General features: G+C 30.8%; 1 protein-coding gene and 1 pseudogene across 3 annotated transcripts in view; one reads left to right on the plus strand and one right to left on the minus strand.

Moving 5' to 3' along the window:
• Positions 1–25105, minus strand: part of LOC105429683 (uncharacterized) — a 225220-nt gene that overhangs the window by 69834 nt on the left and 130281 nt on the right. The gene's annotated exons all lie outside the window — the stretch shown is intronic.
• On the plus strand, positions 16089–24702 carry LOC148937624 (uncharacterized; annotated as a pseudogene). The gene is made up of 8 exons (XR_016138141.1): positions 16089–16293; positions 21836–22014; positions 22313–22365; positions 22559–22793; positions 23016–23343; positions 23450–23568; positions 23682–23813; positions 23896–24702. The product of XR_016138141.1 is annotated as an uncharacterized LOC148937624 (transcript).

Here is a 25105-nt window from a genome sequence, read left to right on the forward strand (position 1 = left end):
TAGCCGACGGGATTTGTATACGAGTGCCCTATTTCGCGGCTCACATCTCCCGCTTGTACAAGGCGCGCGTAGGAGCGCGTAAATTTGTACTTCGTTTTAACAGGCAGGGTGAGTGCCATTACAAGCGGGAAGTGTGATGCCCGAAATAGGAGCGTTTAAGTTAACGAAGGGGGGAGATGTAACGAAGCATCCGAAAGATTCGTTACTAGCACTAATGCGGCCCGCGCCATCCGAGGCCGTCCGAACATTCCCGACCGCGACCGACCGACACACGCGCGCCGACGAGCTGTCACGCAGCGACGACGTGACAGCTATTGTTACATTAACCAACTAAACGGTGACACGTGGCGCGGATACGGGTATAAATACAAATTTTAAGAAGAGAGACCAGTCCTATCCGCTCCTCCGACCTGTCCGTCACAGACAACCGTTCCGACCAGAACAGCAAGAGAAGATTCTCTCAGCGAATACCGAGCGTTCTCCGTATTCCTGTTCTATCCTTTCTCGAGAATTCGGAGTGTTCTCAGCTTTTTCGCTCCGCAACGAATACCGAGCGTTCTTGATATTCTTGTATCTCCCTTCTGAAAAATCGGAGTATTCTCAGATTTTCCTCCTCCCGACAATATCGAGAGTTCTCAGTATTGTCGCTCCATCTCATCTCGAAAGTCGGAGCGTTCTCGGATTTTCCCGCGACATCCGCCCCACGTGTCATGTCTAGCGTCAACGGTTGCCTAGCAACGCACACGCGCGGACCCGGTTGCCTGGCAACGCGCATATCGATACGACTCCCGGCGTCCGGCATATCCGTAATCGAATCGCGTTACATCGCAAAGCGACCGGCAAAGAAAACGGCAAAGAACGACTGCGCAAAGCGAGAGGCGTTACGAATTTATTGTAATTAGATTAAAAGCCCGGCGGCCGCAGCACATCACATGAACCCGGCATCCGACGAGCGATAACCGAGCGCACGTCCCCGCGTCCGTCCCAGAGATAAAATCCGAGCACGCAGGGACGTACCATTACAATATTATAAATATATTATAATATATATTACGTATGTAAATATATACAGAAAGTGAATTTTATAACGTGTATATATTTTTCGATTACGTTCAGATTCAAGGAATAAAAAAGGAAATTATAGGAATATAAAATTTAATACAGAGAATTAGGAGTGGAAATTTACCTTCAATACTTTCAATTTAGTAAAAGAACATTGATATTTCTTGATATTTCTTAATTCAATATTAAACAAAGATTCTTAGAATAAACATGTGTGAATAGAAATCGTATCAATCAGATGAAAATCCCATGTGATTCAGACTAAAAGGTTCATAATTCTAAATCTGTGTTACGTCCGTGTTCTCGTCAGGAGGAGGAGAACTCGGGTGGACGCACGGAACCTCTCCTTTTCTCGCGGAACGACGTCGTGATGCCGATCCGCGAGTCGAACGCGCGTTAAGGGGGGCAGGGATCGGGTCAGCGTCGGCGACGTTATTACCCTTACCTGCGCCCGCGCTATTCGGTGGTCCGTTTTAGGTCAGAGAACCGAATCTCTTTGACCAGGGATGGACCTAGTGCGATCTTCAGGGAGCCGGGAACGGCGTGGGGTCAAGGTTAGGAGAGAAAAAAAATAACTGTTTACTACCGAATTTTGATCAATTAATTTTAATAAGAAATAATAAAAGTGAACTACAATCTTCTGTTCGTATACATAAAAAGGTTAAAGTATTGATAACAAAAAGAGGTCTTGTACATACAAATATAAAAAAAAAACGACCGCGGGGAAGGAAAATCTCTTATATACCCAATTGCTCAAGTTGGGGTAAGAAATTGGTGATAGCGAACGGGTCTATAGGATCGGGTTGCAGGTGTGGAGGAGGATTGGGGTGCGCGCTGCGGAATGCCTTAATCGGGACGAGGTAGGGGAGAGGATCACGGGAAATGTACATAGGGACAGTATCGGTTATGGCATGCCTGGAGATTTGGTCCCAGAATTGTTTGTCGGGTTTAAATTTTCTTGGGATGAAGAAGGTGCCGGGAGGTGGATGGGCGGGAGAGCGGGGGAATTGACGGACGAGGTGAAAAAACTTCTCCACGTCGAAATTTTCCGGAGTACACTGCCTCTCGAATTCGGCTGCGGAACGGAGGGCGGAGGCGTATTGGTGGAGCGATATATTGGCTAGTTCCGGCTCTACTTCTACTAAGCGCTCCGCGAGTTCTTCGGCGTGGCATTCGCGACGAATCCTTTTATTTGCCTTCTCGCGACGGTGTCGCAATGCCCGTTTCGTTGGTCCGTTCCGAATGGCATTTGTTTGGTTCACTATACAAATGAAGGTCAGATAAGAGAGAAGTTGAGGAATCGAAATAAGGCAGCTTCACCGAATCAATCGGCGGCTTGCCCGGTTGGAATGTTGTGGAATCGGAGGAGGCAGCTTCACCGAGTTAATCGGCGGCTTGCCTGGTTAGAAGGTTGTGGAAATGATTGTGAAGTTAGGGAAGGCAGCTTCACCGAGTTAATCGGCGGCTTGCCCATTTGGAATGTTGGGGTGGTTTTAAGATAGATAAATTGAGAGGAATAAGTAAATAAGATGTCGCGAACCAAACTGCCAGTTACCGCGGGAAAAATTGATAAGGTTGGACTTACTTTTTGTTGTAGCGGCCGGGGGCGGTGGTCGAAGAATGTAATTGCCCAGGCTGGATCGTTGAATTGTTCGAGAATAAAGTCGCGCACAGATTCTAACTGTTACGGAAGGTGTCGACCACGAATGTAGCAGGAAGAAGAGAGCGATCCGCTCCGAGTCGCGGTTTTTAAAGGGTTCCGGAGGGGTGGGAATATCTGAGGGCGTGATGGATTTCCGTGTTGGCTTGTCAAATGATAGTTTAGGAAAATTATGAATATAGGGGAAGGAGGGGAGCGGTGTCCTATGATTTGTGGTTTTTCCATTTCCAGATTTCCCGGCGAATGATAGAATTAGTTTTTAGATAGATAGAATTTATTAATAAAAATTCTCCCGCTAGTTCACACTCTTAATCGCTCATTGGTGTGCCAGCCAATGGCCACTAATCAGTTTTTCTTGATTGGTGCTTTTTGTGTTTCCCCACCAATGTGGGGAGTGTCATCCCCGAACGATCCAACGCGTTTCTTATCCGTTAAGAATTTGCTTTTGTTAATATTAAAAAAATTTTTTTATTGGTAAGTCGTAAACTTGTCGGCGCCGACAAGGCTGTTTACCAAGGATTTTTTTGATAATGAAACATATCTCGGGAGAACGATTGTTTATTTAGAGTTTTTTTTTTTGTTTGATCGGGTTATTTTTGTTTGATCGTTCGAAGTGCCCGTTTATGGATTAGCAGCCGTTAAATTTTTCCTTCCCGAAAGAGAAGAATTTGTAAAGTCCCCCGGACGTAACATCTGATTTATTCAAAAATTTTTAATTTAGGAGATGAAAATACGAATCATATACTTCAATCTTACAAGTCATGTTTTCTATTATATATCTTTTATATCGTGATCTCTTTTGCAAGACAAATTCACGAAGAGAACTCGTGGAACGAGAAATTTCCTTAAAACGTTCTTTCGCATGTACTCGTTCTGCTATTATTAATTGGAATGCTGTTTCAAGTTTCGATATGTAAAGACATCACAGCAAATGTAACGCAATGTTAAATCGAATTATATCTTCTGAACGCATTTAATATGGAAAATCAGGAATTCACATTGAAACGATTACCATTGAAATATTTGCCTAGGAAAAATTGACATAAATTTGATGTAAAAAATTTAGTTTTTGACTACGACCAAAATCAGAGTTATCTTAATATATATTTCTATTTATACTAATGTAAAAATCATCTTTAATCGCGGATTAACTCACTTTTCATCTTTTTTATTTTAAAATTAAAATGAAATAAAAGATAATTAGAAGTTACAATTAATCTATATTAATAAAAGAAATAGATATTAGATATGTACATACACACATATACACATATATATATATATATATATATATCTAAGAGTTTGTAACATTTCATTTTATGTGTATATATATATATATATATATGTATATATACATACACACACACACACACACACACACACACACACACACACACACACACACACACACACACATATACATATATATATATATATATATATGTATATAAATAAGCACAAATTCGGAATACGATAATATACTCCAAAAATATATTAATATATATAAATATATATGAATATATTAACATATATAAATATATATGAATATATATAAACATATATAAATATGTATAATTATGTATGAAATATGGCCATACATATTCTCGCATAAAAAATTTTTTACCGGATGATCAATGATAATTTGTTCAACATTTGTATTAGCGATGTCATCAGCGAAGTAATAGGAAACATAAAAAAATTCTAATTTTGCTTTAATATCACGATCTATGGCATCAATATCACGATAAAAAAATATCATTCCGAAATGAAAACAAAAGATTTTAAAAAATTAAAGAAAATAATTTACAAAAAGAAGAAAATAATCGAGAGATAAAAGTGGAAGAAAAGAATTCATGTCATGAAAACAGATGGAATAATATTTTTGTAAACTTGACAAAATCGCAAAAAGGTAGTGTTTCTTCGACATGATGAAATGAAATCTGAAATGTGCATCAAAGTATGTTTAATTTTACATTTATTTTATATTCTGATGTTTTTCGTGATTTGTATTGTATATTCCTATTTCTATTTCTCTTTATTCTTTTTATTATTTTATTCTATTATATTGATATATTTGCTATATCTACAAGGTATCTCGTAGAATGTGTAATACCGTTCGAGAAGATAGACAGGAGCGAGGAGATAGGGAGCGAGATAAATGAAAATGTCTTATATCATTTTACGATATTCGCAATAATTTTCGAGTTATTAAATATTAAAGTTGCATAAATAAAAGCGCGCGGGGAGAAAGCGCTCGCCCGCCTAATCTATAGGACGGATAGGAAGCGTGAGCGGCGGCTATTCTTTCTCTCGTCGCGCGTGCTCCGCCCATTGCCGAACGCTAGATGACCATTGTCGTCACGCTGGGCCTACGGGCGAGCGTTTTCTCTCCGCGCGCTCTTATTTGTGTAACTTTAATATTTAATAACTCGAAAATTATTATTATTGCGAATATCGCAAAATGGTATAAAACATTTGCATTTATCTTACTCCCGTCTATCTTCTCACGAACGATGTTATACATGTTATACCCTATATACTTAAGCTATTATATTAACTTATTTGTTATCACGTTCCATAGAATTTATCAATTTTTACAAGAAATATATATAATAATCTCATATACAGTGTGCTGAATCATGTTAAATGTTTGGGTATAATTTTTAATTCCAGGCTTCTATGATTTCACGCATTTAATGATGGCATCAAGCGTACGATGACTTCGTTTCAGTCTCTTTATTCATTAATTAATCCTTGTAATTTTGATTTGAAATATAAATTACTTTTATATAAAATATGCGTTATCTATATTGTTATATGCCGCATCAGTATAGGCCTCGATAACAGCTTCTCACTTTAAACATCTTTAAATTACGTAAAAATAAATTTTTAAGAATAATTTTGGATTCATTTTTTGATACTAATATTTCTATATTATATGAAGAATTAAGCTGATACTGAATGCATATGATTATATCATATTCAAATACGAATATAAACGAAAACGCTATTAAAAACGCTATTATTTCTTGTATAGGTAATTATAATATGCATGAAATTTTTTGAAAAATTCTAACAGAATTTTTTGCTCTACAATCATCCTCTAATTATTTTGCACATAAAAGCAATCAAGTATTCATGATTATAAAGTATGGTTATAAAAACATTTACGAAAAAATAAACTTTAATTAACTGTAATTCAATACTTTTATACAGAGAATAATGAGATGAACTAATTGGTGCAAAGAAGACACGAAATTGCTTTACATAAAAATAAAAATTATTTGCAAACTCTAATATATTTCTTTCATGAAATCGCGCACGATTCAGAGATTAAAAAGTTATTAAAAAATATGCGACCGCTAGAACTTTTCTTAAAACATGAGTATGAAATTTTGCTAGAACTATCGAGAACTAGAATGTTGCTAGAATTGCGATAAATAATCACCGCAATATTATTCTTTCGAAAGTCGTGCCGTGTTTAATATGAAAAGTATAAAAAAGTGGTAATTGTTTAAAGTTTATTCTTGAAATTACACATAATGGTGAGAATTGAATATTAATGTTATTCGAGTACTAACTACAACTGTCGTTTAAAGTGATAATATTTATTCTATTTTTGTACTTTAGAGGGAGAGATGTTAGGCTACATTTGCGAAGTTAGTATATTATTTAATTTGATTTTTTGCTATTAAAAAAGCTATAAATATTATAAAGAATAAAAAAATACTTAAAAATTGTAATCGCGCGTATAACGTTGACGCGAGTCTCGGCGTGATAGAAAGCGTGAGCGGCGGCTGCTGTCTTTCCTCTCACCTTCCCCTCACCAATGTCGACACATTTGTAATCAACAATTCTACGCGTGCCTGGGAACGGCGAATGCGTGTCTCTGGGTCCTATCTCATCGCGCGCTTGCAATTTGACTATTTTCATAAATTAATAACTTGTTAACTATTGCAAAAATCGTAAAATAGTACTTTTAATAAAATAGGACTTTTTGACTCAGTTTAGTCTGCTCTACCTGTATATGATCGCTTGGCCATTTTTGAGGGGAACACTCCGTATATCGTTTATTATATTTTCTGTTACTTTATTATGTTTCTATTATGTTCAAATTATATTATGTTTAAATTATTTAATTACTTATTTATTTTTTATTTATTTCACTCGATTTCTGTTCCAATTAGCATTTTTAATAACTTATTTTTTCATTGTATCGTACTGCTCCCCATTCATTCAATGATTTCAAGATCGATTTTGCACTAGCTTAAACTATGTCTTTAGATTTGTCTTTGGATTTGATCTATATCAAATTTTTGTTTTACGTATGCTTTGCTGTCTTTATAATGTAATTTTCTGTATTGTTAGGCTTTTTTGAAACTTTTTCCCTATTCAAGTAATTCTAAACTTAAAGCATTAGTCCAAATCCAAATCTATTTATGTCATGTTTTTGATAATACCATAACCATAACCATTTATCTCCTGTTAAATGCAGGTTGAAGAGCTAACTCCCGTATCGCATCATGCGCAAAAGAATCATTTAATAAAAAAAGGAAATCGATTCCTACGCTAACGATTCTTATCTGCTGATTCTTAATATGGGAACGAATTGCATTCACGCAATTCGTTCTCATATTAAGAAATTTCGAGGCAGGATTTATTTTGCTCTATCCCTGGTAGAAGTTTCAAAGCTTGTCCAGTCATAATTGTAATACAGGGATCTTATCTGATTCCCGACCGGTAAAACCGTGTGTGTGCTGCAGTTGCTATCTGTTTATCTCTGTTTATCTCTGCATATTAGGACAAAAGGTATCCCCTATCCCCATCGGATTTTGTAACAATTACTTTATTTTTTCTTATTATACATCCAAATATTATCTTTTTTATAGATTCATCCCTTATCAAAGGTGCTCGCGTTTACCAGCACGTGTCTATCGTGCTCTTCTACTCACGCGTAACTAAGCCGAACACTGAACACCTGGTCACATGGATCAATACATAACAGCCGCGACCCATTAGTGTCTACAAACACTAGCACAAAAAATGCACACGCCATACAAATTAACATGATCATTGTGATTGTTTTATTGTAATCTGATTCGTACGATCTCCAGTATTCTAATGCATTGTAATCTTTTTATAAATCTTGTACTCAAAAGCGATCATTTATTGTAAAATAATGATCAGACATTATAAAATAAAATCATACGTATAATTATTGTAATTCCAAAACAATGAATTAACTGTATAAACTTGTGCAGGTAAATTCAGTAATACTTTTAAAATGTCAAATCACGCGTAAAAGAATAATTCTTTCGCTCCCACCAGCCGACTGTCCAGCTATGCCGCGCGATCGAAGTAAATGATATTAACAAAAAACATATTTCATTATTAACTCAAATTTATTATAAAAGAAAGTTCAAATTAACCATTTGATATTCTTTAAGGAGATCAAGATTATATCATGTTTATGATATGCCCTTAAGATGAATCGTTACATGACTTTTATACGCATCCCGTTATCTTTGCAATTTTTGCGTATGTTTATAACTGATATTCACAATCATATATTTAAAATTGTGCTAAATTTATCTTACTTCACAGTCAATGAAATACAACATCTTAAAATTCCTAGATAGTCAAATATTGATGTTGTTATGTTGCCAACAATTGTTGTAGCAATTAATTTTATATATATATATAAAATATATTATATATATATATTATATATATAAATATATATATATATAATTAATATATAACACTTTGCGGTCCATCAACGGCATGATGCCGTCGTACTTATTTCAACGATGCGGTCCGCCGACGGCACTGTGATTTGACAATATTAGTTTTATCAATAAATTAAAATATATGCGGTTTTAAGCATATAAGTTTGGCAACATGCGAAATAAATGAATAGCGATTTGTAACTATGTCAAAATAATTAACGAGCGCTCAAACTGTTAGGATTGTTCTTTCGGAGCTTTCGATTGACAGATCTTAGCACTATATGTGAACACTATATGTCCACAGTGTAATGTAGGATTATGCCTTGAATCTAGTTTGAAAATCTATCATACTAAAGAGAAATACCATAATATGAAATACCATAATAACAAATATATATAAATACCATAAAAAATGTTTTTTATTGTTTTATCTCAATGTTTGACTTTGTTCCAGCTTAAAATAGACCGTAATTTTGATTGTCTCTGAAAGTAAAACTCTCACAAAAAATTAACATTTATGATGTTTAATAATAGAGAAAAAAATGAACTTTACAATGAAAGTTTTTCGAATATGGGTTCAATAGTTTTTTAAATATCAACATTTGTATAAGAAGAAAATCGATCAAAATAAGCGTAGTCTAGTACGTATCATGTCTGTGACAAGTTGAAACACATTAATCAAATATTTTTGAATGGACCGTAAAGTGTTAATGTTTTCTTATTAGGACAATGTTTATTCCAACAATGGTTTGTAATAATTATGTAAAAATTGAAAAAGATAGAACAGATTACTGCAAAGCTCATCAGAAAGAATTACGCTCTAAAACATATCAAGGTTTAATGCATTATGAAAAATATGGCAAATAATCTGAATGGACAAATTGGAAAAATGATTATACTTTCCTATACGTTTATTGGTTTACCGTGTAATGTGTTACAAAATTATCAAGAAATTATGGTAACTGTTGCTAAATTTGGTAAATCTTTTCACAATGACTTGTAATTCAAAATGACGTGAAATTGAAGAAAATCTTTTGTCTAGTCAATAAGCTTTTGATAGACCTGATATTTGTGCTTGTGTTTTTAATATTAAAAAAGACTATTGACTTTGATATATTTGATTATCAAATAAAAATTTTTTTGTAAAATCGCAGCATACACACACACACACACACACACACACACACACACACACACACACACACACACACACACACACACATATATATATATATATATTTATGTTATCGAATTCCAGAAACGTGGTTTATCACATGTTGTTTCATATGTTGATCACAAAACAAAATTTTAAAATAACAACTCCAAAAATTATTATGAACATATATCTGCAGAAATTTCTGATCCATGAGAATCGTAATTTATATGACATAGTCATGAAACATATAATTCATGGGCCTTGTGATTGGTGAGGAACGATATTCGAAACGTTATCCAAAACTTTTCTTGAAGAAACAAAAATGAACGAAGATGCTTATTCATATTATCGTCGATCAGATACTAATTTATGAACGATTTATGACTTATAAATGATCTGTATGCCTGTTCTCTAAATTCATAACAATGTCGTTATCGTTACGTAGCGACAATCATCACTTGTGCTGGCGATACTATAATGTCAAAGCTATTCTGTAACACAAACTAACGAAACGATATTGATACAAAATGTGATTTCGATATCGTTATAACGAGTATACTCGGTTTCATATAACTTTTTCCTTGTAATATCCAACCAATGAAATCTCTTTTCTAACATCCTTTTCCGATGAGTTTAGGAATGTGAAAATAAATTATCGATGATAAAGTTATAAACTTACAGTAAAGTGATAAAATGAGAAATAGTAGAAGAGATAAATAAAGCCTGTGCAATGTCAGAGTATATATAAGTATATATAAGTAATATATAAAAAAATATTGATAAATTACATGTGAAATTGATATTAATTACAAACAGTTCAATTGCTAGTAATCAATATCAATGATTATAGTGTATGATTAATTATTTATTTTGAATGTTAAAAGATTCCAAGAATCACAAGTGATGCAAAACCGATTACAAGAAAAAAATACTATTAACTAAATAATAATGGTATATCACGATCATTAAATTTTATTTTTGAAAAATTAAAACAATGTACATAATGTCTTTTTTATTTTTTTATATTCTACAAGGAAACATTAAAAAAAATTATTTTTGTTAAAATATCCTACGTATGTTTTGCTCCTCACTGTATGTTGTCATAATTCTGAAGACATATTTTATAATATTATTATACATGGAAAATTATTTATCGATAATGAATTTATCGAATGAAATAAATATGACGGTGATGTAACGGATATGAGAAACTGAAATAATAACAGCGAATAATTTCACAGAGTGTGATCTATATTACAAAGCCGCAAAATAAATAAAACTTGCTTACTGGAAAGAAATAAAAATATTTTCCCAGTTTTACTGATTAACACATTGGCTCCGGCGTCGGTCCCTAGCGATCGACATTGATTTTTTCGTTTGGCCGGCGTCAGTCCCAGGGTCTAACATTGCATTTTTCGTCTAGGTATCGGTTCGTGGCCATGGACTGACACTGTCAAACTTATCAAATAAGATTAGAGATTCATAAAATATAAAAACGACATATTTACATTTTTTCAATAGTAGTTTATTAAAGCAGTCTAAATATAAATTTGGTTTTTTTTCACATGTATCGCAAAACGTTATGACGTAAATTTATGTCGTTACATTTATTTTTTAGTTACGTTTATTTATTTTTGTGTTTTTACTTCCTATGTTAATGGCCGAATTTTAGAAAAAGATTGGAACAGAATAATCGCGCCAAGCGTATCATCTTTTGTTTATGCTCCATATGACCTAGCTCGCCGGCCGAATGGAAAGAACACCAAAATTGGCTCCGGAATCAACGTGTTAACTTTATTAAACTCTTATATACTGTACACGAATTTATGTTTGTATATTATGTGTTCGTATATAATGTATATACATTGTAAAATAATTCTCATTCTTGAAGTGCGAGATCAAAACTAGAATGCCAGGAAGAAAGAGATTTAATAATACAATGTTGATAACATTTAATAATAATTCATAGAATTTAATATTATGATTAGATCGTAGTTGTTCCGACAACATACGAGATATGCAAATCTCTAATAGCGACTACGCATTATACAGGGTGTCCTGTAGCATCTGTAACACCGCTCGCGAGAAGGTAGACGGGAGCGAGATAAATCAAAATGTCTTATATCATTTTGCGATATTCGCAATAATTTTCGAGTTATTAAATATTAAAGTTGCATAAATAAAAGCGCGCAAGGAGAAAGCGCTCACTCGTCTAATCCGTAGGATAGGAAGCGTGAGCGGCGGCTGCTATCTTTTCCCTCGCCGCGCGCGCTCCGCCGAGCGCCGTGGCCATTGTCGTCACGCTGGACCGTCCTACGGATTAAGCGGGCGAGCACTTTCTTCCCGCGTGCTCTTATTTGTGCAACTTTAATATTTAATAACTCGAAAATTATTGCGAATATCGCAAAATGGTATGAGACATTTTCATTTATCTCGCGCCCTTCTCACGTCTACCTTCTCACAAACGGTGTTACACGTGCTACGGGACACCCTATATAATTGGATACAGTGCGCATTGACGCATATTAAAATTTATTGTACATACATTAATCTGTCTAAATATAAAAGCATAATATAAATTTCTTTTAAATGATATGCCTATAATCGAAAGTTTAACTTCCAATTCAACATTGACATACAATGTAATGTTATATACAATGTAAATAAAAAGAATTTATATTTATCACTTTAAGTTTTAAATTACATTAACTTTTAAAATCACGTTAACTTTGACGAAGTTCTTAGGATGTCTCTGAAAATCTATTATGTGCTCATTTATTTTTTTCTTCTCTTCGTCGAAATAAAAATAAATGTCTCTATGTATCATATACATAACATTATTATCTTTCTCTCGTCGCATTCCATACAACAGAATTTCGAAAAAGGAGACCCATTTCTTTCCTTTTATAATCTAATTATCTTTAATTACTATCCCAAGTTGAATTATATTTCATTTATTTGAATTATATTTCCGCATTTTCAACGACTGAAGACTGAATTTCGACTTATTAATACAGACTGCATCGCGAATAACACTTGAAACGCAACGCATAGGTTTGATAGAGTTAAACAAATTGCTAAACAAAATCGCTTTATTTGATTCTACGTTATATCTCTTTAATTATATTAGTTGCCCAACATTCATATACTGTCAAATTTCGCTTAACAGTATCAATTTTAATATGTATATCACATCTTACATTAAATAAAAACAACCTAGATTTATGAAAAATTTTACATTAAGCGATTACCAATCACTGTATTAAAGAGGATCTATATCAAAAGTCGAAACATACGACATTTATTTCTTTTATTTCATATTTTTCAGTAATGGAATCGATTGATTTGCTCACTAGTAGCACCTATTGGTTCTAAAAGGCTTATTATTTAGTACCTTATTTCTATGATCTCAAATTATTCCTTCTATTCATCTTTTAGATATTTCCGAAATCCTAAGCTATTATACGTAATAATAATTAAATAAAAAAAGAAAAATAAAATACAATATTGTCTTATTAAATATAAGATTAAATATAAGATTTATGTTATTCAGTTCATTGAATAGTTCATAATGATGTATACAAGGTAAAATGGCGTTAAGATAATTATAGTCACATAACAAAATTATAAATGTATATATATATATATATATATATATGGTAATATTTAAAATATAATAAATATATATATATATATATATTTATTATATTATTATATTTTATTTTATTATATTTAAAATATAATAAATATATATATATATATATATATATATATATATATATATATATATATGGTAATATTTAAAATAAGAAAATATTTTATATAAACAAAAATTCTATATATGATAATTCTATATATTGTATATATGATAATGTTATATATAATTGTAGTCATCTCTTTACAATTTTATAATAAAAGCGTGTTTTTCCAGAAATGATGGCTGCATGATTCGTTTAAAACAGAGCCAATCAGGTCATCACAACGAAAATGAAATTTCATCATTACTATTAATAATCAAATTTTGATATAATTAAAGATGTGATTTTAGATTATATGCATTTATTATGCATCAGTATTACACGAAACCCTTTTGAAAAGAAGTTAAATAAAGTCATAAGTTTAGTTTGAATTAAATGGACAAAACGAAAAATACTAAGAGAATTCGTAAAATTGATAACGTCATCAGTATCCTGTGAGTTTCGAAAAGAATATGATTTTAAAGACTGAAAAAATTAAGACGCTACTCACTTTTGATTTTTTCTTTTGTATCCTTTATTTTTATTTTTCTCTTTATAGAACCGTGCATGTCCGAGTGTAAGTAACGCAATAACTTTTTTATATTTTATACGAGTGTAAATATATTGCGTTAATGATTATGCCATTTTTAATTATATTTATTTTTGCTGCGCCTTGGGTTTTTTTTATTTTTTTATTTTTCTCATCGATGATACGTTACGTGAGCTGTTTTGAATTTATTATGTTATTTCCCTAACATGATTTCCCTAACATAGGTTGGTCATCTAATTCTAAAGTGCGCATGCTAACCAAGAGCGATAGCCAGCCACTTAGCCATCAGGAGGAGGAGATTTCTCCGCCCATGAATTGCGCACAGCCTAGTCGCCTTTCTTTGGCTGTGATCAGCCAAACAAGATCGATGAGTAACAGGGATGTCAGACCATGTACTGATTACAGCCACTCTGCAGCACGTGGAGAAGATAGGCTGACACACACATAGATCTTATAGGATCCTATACTGGATATGTCTTTTAAATGAAAAGAAAAAGTAAATGTGTCGTATTTTCTATCCTTTAATTTCCGAAAGTACACGATAAAGAAGGATATAAAATATTGCTCTCTTGCTCTATCATATAGAAACAAAAGGACAGAATATTACTCTTTCAACTTTATCAACTCGGATCTCAATTTTAGTCAGAAGGCATATCCAGTACTATAAAATCTATATCACACTATGTATTGCGAACGCGAATCGGAATCAGATTACGGATCAGCAAATCAGGATTCTTCGTTCACACGGATTCAATTTGCGATATATGCATTTATTCATTTACTGTATATGGCAATGTTCAGTTTACAAAATTATAATTTTAATTAATATATAAAAAGAAAGAAACTGTTTCATGGCTATTATGTATGTATAATTAATTGTATATGTATACATATATTATATATGTTTACACTATTAATTTTTTTAAAGTTATATATAATTCTAATTATTCTAATTATTCTAATTATTCGTATTTTTATTTCAAACAATAACATAAAAATTTCAAAAAATAAAATTAATAAATCATGTGCACTTGTAAATTTGGGATCTAGAGCTTGCGCTATTCAATCCCAGTGCACTCTATTGATGTGTCCCACAAATAAAGAACACTGTCTCCATTTGTATCATCCACTGTCTCCATTTGTGCATTCGATGTCTTTAGATCATTTTTTTGAAGTATTGTATGAGCTACAGGTGACCACAGCAGACAAATATTTTTATTTGTCCATCCATAAACAAGTCATGTGATCAAAACTCAATATTTTATTGGCTTGGATCACAAATGGATCGCAAAAATAGAGAATCATCTATTCTGCAATCTGCAATCCGAATCTGAAGTTGTCTTGATTGGCTAAATTTCGATCAGCAATCCGCAATACCAATCCGATCCGCGTCCGCAATACGTAATGTGACACGAGCTATATGATTCCAGATCTCGACTCTCGAGTTATCAACTTGGCCATGCGATACGTGATGCTATTGTCATGATTTACCTTACAAAGTTTTACATAATAATAATTTTGCTACATTATTACGATAATGTAAATAAAAAATTGAAATTTGTAAATATAAAAATCCACTCTTGGCTAATATGCTTTTTATTTACAAAAAATATCTTTTATATTTAAAAAAATTAATTGTAATACTTGTAATGATATTAGATATAACTATTAAAAAAATTAGCGTTTGTATTCTTTGTATTTTTATTTTATTTTAAAACGGAGCTAGATTTTCCCATCGAATGCGGATTGGTTAAGCGCAAAGACGGGATGGGACGGGTCGGAGAAACAATTAATAGAGATTTGTTTTTCGTAACAATGAATTTAGTATAAAATAAAATAAATAACAAATACAAAACAAAAGTGTGAATGTTACACAATCAAATAACGCAAATGTTAAGAAATGGTTTGATCGTAATAATTATGTATGCCAATACGGGGTATAGCGCGGATACGCGCGGACTATTGTTCGACGAGATCACCAGCGGTATTTGCTGGAACGCGATCTCGGTAATTATGGACGCGATATTTTTGTGGTCTTAAGACGGTCGCGAATTGTCACGGGCGCGGTTGCCTAGCAACGGCGGCAATAAATCATGCGGTCAATATTTACGCATGTGATTCGTACACGAACGGTATTCAGCGGATCCATCGAATATTTACCGACCTATTATCGCGTGAATCGCGGCGCGTAAAGATGGCTAATGGAATTATCGAGTGCACTCCGATTTTTCGGATGCATCCGAAAGGACTAGCGATCGGCCGGGAACGCCCGAACGGTGGCGGGAAACCCTCACTACGGCGATGCGCTATATTCGGAAGCTCACGGAGCGCGATCGACCGGAAATACCCTAGCGGAGGTTACCCTCACCTGCAGCGATGCGTTCTCTTGAGCAGATGCTGTGAGCGGGTTAGAGATTAGTAATTGCGTGCCAGTTTACTCAGGCGGAGTAGGGAACTTGTGGTTTTCTCGCAGTTGTAGGAAAGCGGCGGTCAGTTCGGAAGATAGAGAGCTTTTGCGTTAGGCGAGAATTTCCTGACGGCGGCGGGATATCCTCACCACGGTATTTCGCTTAGCTTCTCTTGCGGAGCAGAGCGCGGATCGATTCGTGGCGATAATCAATCGCTCTAATTAGTTGATCATTCTTTTTAATTTCTGGTAGTTTTTGGCGGTATTCGGTTATCTTCGGAGATTGCTCTCGCTCAGCCGGGATCTCCTCTTACGTACGGTTCGGATTCGCTCGGTGCCGTTCGATTGATTTCGGCGACGCCACGCCGAATAATCAATCGTCGATTCGTAATTAATCTTATGAGTCTAATTAATGAATGATTAAAATGACGCAAAGCGCCTTTTGTCCGACGGATCGTCGGTCGGGCACCACTTGGCGGTGGATGGACGGCCGCGGAACGGTGCATCAAAAATATGCATTGTTACAATTTATTTTCTATAAGTACAAAATGGATATATTACTCAACCGTGAGAAAATAGTGGTTTCCTCCGTTAAGAAGGAAATGTAAAAAATTATTTATTTTAATTATTAACATTTATAAAATAATTTAAATAATTTGATTATTGCAATATTAAAAAATTAACTTTTTAGTGTTGCAAAAAAATAATTTTTTACATTTTCCCTTGTGTGTGTGTGTGTGTGTGTGCGTGCGTGCGTGCGTGCGTGCGTGCGTGCGTGCGTGCGTGCGTGCGTGCGTGCGTGCGTGCGTGCGTGCGTGCGTGCGTGCGTGCGTGCGTGCATGCGTGCGTGCGTGCCATGTGCTAATCGATTTTCTTGCTGCGCTTACTTCGTGAACGGCTGTCATAGCGGAAATCATTTTGACAGTTGTATGTATTGTATGTATCTATGGGTCAATAATATATTATATTAATTTCTACTCTTTCTTTCATTTAAAAAAATTAATAACGCGCGTACTGTCTAGTACTATAACGTTGTACTGTCTAGTAATATAAAATTCAGATAAATTCTATAAATTTGTTTACTTGATTATGAACAGCTTGTCATGTAATACGAAGAAATTACTTATGGGCAATTACTGAACATGTATTATTTAAGATATTTTATCAAATTATTTTATCTTTATAGCGTTCTCAATTGCAGTGGGTTTGATCATAATTAATGACATCATACTGCACTTCTTACTCTCACTTTTTTCATTCTTCCTTTTCTTAACGCTTGCATATCCATATTGTTTTAGAAACAGAAAGCGCACTAATCGTTTCTCAGAACGATCAAAACTTTGAAACTGAAAATGCTAATAATTTATGTCTAATAATCGATAAGAGTAGAATCATGAGATAGCGCTAATAGCATTCCTTGAACATAGCTTTAGCACGTGTCAAGAGTTCAATATATTAGCAATTTCCCCTTTTCACTTACGCACACAGAGACGTTGTCTCTCTGTGTCTACGCATAAATGGAAGAGGGAAAATTGCTAGCATACTTTGACTCGAAAACTTGTTATTGAATTAATTAGGACCAGAATGTGAGCTCTTCTTGAATACTTTGAGTATATAGATATGGAGGAGAAATTGCCTATATTTCCTATAAGCCGAAAGTGTGTCCAAAGTATGTGCAAGAGAGAAAGATATACTAGTGATACTCGTCGTCTCTGCAAAATGTAAGCAATAGCTTATTCACTGAAATTGATGAGAAACATCAATTATATCTACTGATATATTTGATCATAATTATTTATCAACATTAACACATACTCAGTTCATATATCAACGACGCACTTAAATATATCAGTGGATTTGTTGTAAAAAAATTATTAGGACATATTTGTCACATAATGTGCAACTTTTGTCACTGCAAAATCGACAGATTTAATTTTGATTATTGTCAAAAACAAAGGTAATTTAATTTTTCCTTCAGATGATGTCATAAAAATAACGCAATGTTCTGAAACAGTTATTCAATCAAATTATAATATAATTTGCACTAGAAAAAATATTAAACCAATTGTGACTATGAAAGTGTTTAACGATGTTTGTCATTCAGTGTTTAATGACAGCGCAATGACAGAACATATTTTGCAGCAAAATGTGTTTGATAACCATAAAACGCAATTTATTAAAAGCATATATAATTGTAATTTATGTTAATTTGCATTCCATAAGGCAAAGTGCGCTACCGATTCAATACACAAAGATTATATTAAATTATATTAAATTTATTCAAAGATTATATTAATTATATTAAATTTATAAAATTGATTCATTTTAAACATCAATAAAAATTATTTTTTGTGTTATAATGGTATATGTTAATATTTATTTAACATTTCACTGTTACATCCCTATATAATATCATTTATGACATGATTGTTCTTCACATCACATTATATATTGCTTGTCTATAGTATCTGTCAATTTCGACGCATGCGTAGAAAGGACGAGTATTACTCGTATAACTTTCTCTTTCACACATACTTTGGATACACTTTCGGTGCCAATATTCCCCCTCCATGTCTATATACTCGAAACTTGAATATCGACATATATTAGTACTGGACGAAGCATCAAATTGAAACTATCTTGAGAAGTATAGAAAAAATAAAACAATATACAATTAATTTAACTGTACAACATTTATACACAACATTACATATTTAAATTTTATAATATGTGAAAAACGATATGTGAAAAACGGTATTTATACATACAAAGTATTTCGAGACTAACTACTGTTGTCAAAAATTATAGTTCAAAAAATCTAAAAATATTCGTGAACATATTTTCAAGTTTGTAAAATAAATATATTTATTTCAGTTTGCAAAAAAATAAAATGTACAATTTATACGTATTTATTGTATTATTTATATGTATAATTTATAATTTATAATTTATATGTATAATTTAATTATTTAAAGAGTGGATAAAAGTTATTTGATTTAAAAAATTATAACTTTTTATAATAAATACATACAGAAAAACAACTCTGGGGTTTTATTTAGTTTATATACATAGCTTTGAAAAAAAAATATGGGAATTCCAAATTTTTCAAAAATATAATTATTCGGGCACATTAATTTTCAATAAGAGGCAAAAAAGAAAAATCGGGAATAAATTTTTTTTATTTTTATCATAAAGTAACGTCTTTAATCCAAAAAGGTTCCAATAAAAAAAAGTTTCATATTGTGTGTATGTATATATATATATATATGCGGGATCCTGACCAGTTCACTGTCAAGTAGAAATGAGATAGATAAAATAGATAAAAAAATATAACTAATTCTTTAATGTGCATGATTCAGTTTTAAAAGTAAACTAGACTTATTCGCCTGTATAAATTATAAAATTAATTTGTTGTTTTAAAATTACAGGATTTATACGAGTAGTTTTATAATGCCGGATGCCGATGAAAATTTTTATACGATAAAAAGATTTAGATGCGGAATTTATAATATGTTAGAATATTAGCGATGTCTAATGTACAATACGCTATTATAAATCGAGTGATCGATCGCTAATTAAATAATAATTCGCTAATATTGCTTTGTTCGTGTTTGTAAACTCATTTTTTATATGCGATGTTATCAATTGCGATTCGCTGTTCGGCATTTAATCTGATGACACGCGATTATGAAGTTGCAGTGCATTGTTTATTAATTTCTTCTTCTTTCAATTATTATTGATTCCGTTGTCAGGGACTAATAAATATATGTACATAAATATATGTATATAATGATATATGAGATTGCCCATATACACAATAAAAACATTTTGTATTTGTGTTAAAATCAGTCCTTGTTAAAATGTTTGTGTTAAATAATTTACATATTTATATGTAAATTTAACACATGTCTACTATGTTAACTGACCTTAACAAATATAAAATGTAAAATTATTAAAATGATTTAAAAAATGTGTTAAAATAACACAATTCGTACGTATTTATTCAATATGTTAAAATTTACACAAAAAAAATGTTAGTTTTACTTTATAACAGGAGTGGGGATGACTTGTTATTATTCTTTGTGTGATTTCGGCATAGTTTCGAATCTCGAAGCGTCTCGACATGTTCAGTTCAGCTTTATTTTATACTGTTACGATACAAGACAGAATTATTTCATCTTTTAGTAGATAAGTCTTGTCACGTATGTACATTTTTATTTTATTGCTATTATAATTTAATTAAACTATTATGTGAGTTATTATTAGTTTAATTTTTCATCTTTTCAGATTATAAGTGCTTCCTATAACTTAAAAGCATTTATTCTTTTCATTCAGAAATCAATTTAAGATTGTCTTTTTATAGATTTTTTTGATATAAGCGACATTTCAAAATTATTTTCTACCAAACTTTTGTAAAAATAATACATTCTTTCGCTCTTTCTGCCGCGGCAATTAGCGAGCGGATTGGTTGCTTGAGATAAGAGTGTGATTGGTCAAGCGTAGAGAAGACTCAGGCGCGTGGCATTCTAGTAGAAGATCCCAAATCGAATACAGTGAAATAAATAGAAGAAATATTGATAACGATCCACTATTAAACGCCACTATTGGTAAAATACAGGAGATATGGACTAATTATTTTTTTTATATTCGATATATCCACTTCATTCTGTATGTACTTGTTTACGCATCTATACAGATTACAGATTACTCATCTATAATCTAACCTATACCTATCTTTGCCAGCGAGTGTGTTCTTTAATCGTAGCTTTGTCATCCAAAATCAGCGAATAAGCTTATTATGTAGTAATATACTAAACTTAAAATCTGTTTATCAATTATATATAAAAGAAAAAGGATTATTCATTTATTTCATAACGATAAAATTGTGTTGTCATTATATATCATTCCGTATACATGACATATAATAGGTGACAGATTAGAAAATAATTGTAAAATGATGCACAGTGTATATCGCATATATCAAAAAGACAATTTATATATCTATTGTAAATATATTCAATATATCTAAATTTCGATATTGAAATTAAAACATATATTCAAACTAAACCTTCTTTCTTATTAATATTCTATGAACAAATATAGAGAATATAAAAAAATTGACTATAAATTTTTTTAAATATTTTTTATATGCAATTACGCATTAGTAAAAGGAAAGCCTGAATTTGAATTTACGTAATTTAATTTTCATAGGAAATCGTTTTCCTTGAAATTTAAAAAAAGTTACTATACATTTAATATTTAACTTTTAATCATTAAAACATAAATATCAAAATTCATTTATAGGTTTTTGCATACTTTATATTACCACAACATGGCATTTACAATAGATAAAAATACAGACAAAACATATGTATTCTGTATATTACAATATGCTAATGAAAAAGTATGGATTAAACTGGAACAGCTTGTTTTGTATCAAGATTTTGTTCACAAAGGTTTTTTTTCTGTTATTTTTTTGTTATTTTTAGTAATATAATTAGTAATATAATAGAACTTTTATTAATCTATCTAATTTACTATAATTTTGTATTACATTGCAGTTGAGCTAACAATTTCATCATTGAATAATAGATATTTTATTTTCACTGATGTAAATGATGCCAGACTTGATCTTTTTTAACAGAGTTTGTTCAATCGAGTCCTCGAGAAGTTATATTAAAGATCAAAGATACACAAAATCTTTCAGTTATTTGTAAGAATTTATAATACATTTTATTTTTAATTTTCTAGATATTAATACTTATTTCAATTTATTTATTAAAATTACTTTAATGTAAAATTACATTTGTATAACTGATTCTCAGTTGTCAACACCATTATCAAACTCATCATACTCTCGGTCATCAACATCTATTTCATTAAATGTTTCGGAAACATCAAATACAATTAACGAATATGGAACAGAAATGTAATGAACAACCGGAATGTTCAAGTTTAATTGAAATAGTAGATATATCAAACAAACTGAAAAACACTCTGAAAAACATGTTCTTCAAAAAAATTGAAAATAAAACACACAGACAGCGACATAATATCAAAAGAGGTTTGGTCAAAATTATTATTTTTACTAATCTACTTATTAATATTATTTATACAATATGTATATATATATATATATATATATATATATGTATATATTTATTGTTATTTCTTTAAAAGCTTTCTTTTACTCTGGTAAGATTTTTAATAATACTTTTTTAATAATTCTGGTAATATTTCCTTTTTTTTCTTTTTAGAGCTTATATAAACTAATAAACAATTCTTCATGTGGAGAAGAAATTTTTCAAAGTTACGAGAGCAATAAATATTTACCTGAAAAATATAGAAAATTATTAGTAAAATTAGTGGTTCAAAATTTATTAGAATATAAAAAAAAGTTGATAATATCTTGTCTTCTGAAAAATGTAAATACGCTGAGGCAATTATTGAACTTTTCCCAAATTTAAAAAATCGAGAGGGAATTTGGGTTACGTAAGTGTATTTCGTATATTCATATTGATAATAATATTAACTATTAATATACTAATATTAACTAATCTTATATTACTATTAATTATTATTAATATATGTCGTAATATTTTAATATTATATTAATAGATATACGCACATACACCTAAATACGCACACTTACATACGTACGCACACAAAAATGTACATATTAATAAACTATTTATTAATATATTTATTTATAAGACATTTTTATGATCCAAAAACTGAAACGGAATATATCGCTTCGCGCTTATCTAATGTACAAAGAAAAGGAAGTAGGAAAATTATTTCACCAGGCAACTTAAAACAAAAAAAAAACAAAACAAAAAAAAATACAAATAGTATAACTATCGAACCTATAAATGAAACAGATGCCATTAAAGATGCCATTGATTTTATGAAGTATGCTACTGTAGATCAAAAAGATAATATTATTAATAAAATAAAGGAGATTTTTAAAATAAGAAGATATTTATATTTAAACGAACGTTTCTTTGAAGTATTTTCAAGATTTTTGGATATTCCTGAATTAGTAAGTTTCAATATTATTAATAATTTCTATTATAATCATAATTTTGTTAAATAATAATATTATAGTTTTTCATACAATTGAAAGTATTTTAAAATATTTTTTTTAGATTGATGTTGAATTCGAATTACTATTCCCTTATATTGACAAAGATATTTTACTTATATCATATCCAGACTATATTAATCATATTTTAAATATTTATAATGTGAAAAAGAAATTTATAAAATGAAAAAGAAGATAAAGATTTAATAAAATTCGATAAAATTAATAATTGAAATTATTTGCAATTATGAAATGTTTAAGTATATAAAATAATTTTAATATATTTTATTTTATTTGTTAGTTTGGGATCGTGTGACAAATTCATATATTGCTCTAACGCAATTAGTACTCCTACTGCTAGAGGGAAAAACTCTGCAACAAGAAAAAAAGCAAAAAATATCATTAAAAAATTAATTATTTTTATACAGGTATATATTTTAACTATAAATTATTAATTTTTTATTTAATCAAAAATATTCATTACGCTACTATTTTATTTATTTTTCTTAGAATGCAACACCACTGCATATTGACGAAAACAAGACACAACCAAAGTTAATTGCAGTTGGACCTAATAAACTTGCAATTAGCCAATATTTTCTAAAGATTGATAAAAATTTAATTTTATTGCCAACAAAGGATATAATTAAAACTATTGATTATCTTTTTAAAGTTTATTATGTATTTCATACTGAATATGATGGAGATTTAAAAAATTTTTGGACATTAATACAACATTACTTCTACAACATATCTAATAACTGCAGTAATAAAGTTATTGAAACTTTTACAAAAATGGAAACTGCAAAAGAAAAGTCATTGCAACAGATTTAATTAAATTATATTTGTTTTCTTAACGATTGAAATGACAAGTTTTTATTTGATGGCACTGTTTTTAAAGAGAGAAAAAAATATGGTAAGTTTTTTTCTTAAAATTTGTCATAATATTTTTCAAAAAATCAAAATCTAAAAAAATCAAAATTTTATTTTATTTTGTTGAAAATAATATTAATATTTCTATATATAAATTTCCGTTATGCCTTATTTAAAGATATAAGTGTTTTTTAAGTTTCCTGACATTATTTTTATTAAAAAATATATTTATGAAATTCTATATCAAAAATTAAAAATATAATAAAAGCTTGAAATATATTTAATTTAATAATTAAGTTAGTATCTCAATTATTACAGTTTTTTATTTTACAAACATGTCCTTTGAATGTAATTTACATACGTACAAAACATCAGATATTAAGTGCATATGTAATCATCTGCGTAATCATCATATGTTATTTGATGGTTCAAATCTTATTTTAAAATGTTATGCAGATTGTCCTGCTATATTTAAAACTTTTAATGGATTCAGAAAGCGTATAAAAAAATATCAGGAATTACAAAATGTATCTTTAAGTTCTGAATCGTCAAATGATATTGATAAAGATTTTACTTTTATATCTCAAGATAATGATAATAATCCACAATTAAATATGGAGGACATCAATAATCTTATTTGTAATAATAGCGAAAATATACAACAAAACATGTTTAATTATATTATGAATCTTTATTCATTGAAATTACCGGAACTTACAATAACTAAAATTCTTGCAACAATATCAGAATTAATTTTTCCTTTACTTGAAAATATCGTGTCAATTCCAAATTTAGACGACCGTCAAAATCTTATGGATAAGTTTAAATATTCATTTGAAGGTCACTT

This window comes from Pogonomyrmex barbatus, unplaced genomic scaffold (assembly GCF_055798465.1).
Source record: "Pogonomyrmex barbatus isolate J1 unplaced genomic scaffold, ASM5579846v1 scaffold12, whole genome shotgun sequence".
In the NCBI taxonomy this organism is placed as follows: Eukaryota; Metazoa; Arthropoda; class Insecta; order Hymenoptera; family Formicidae; genus Pogonomyrmex; species Pogonomyrmex barbatus.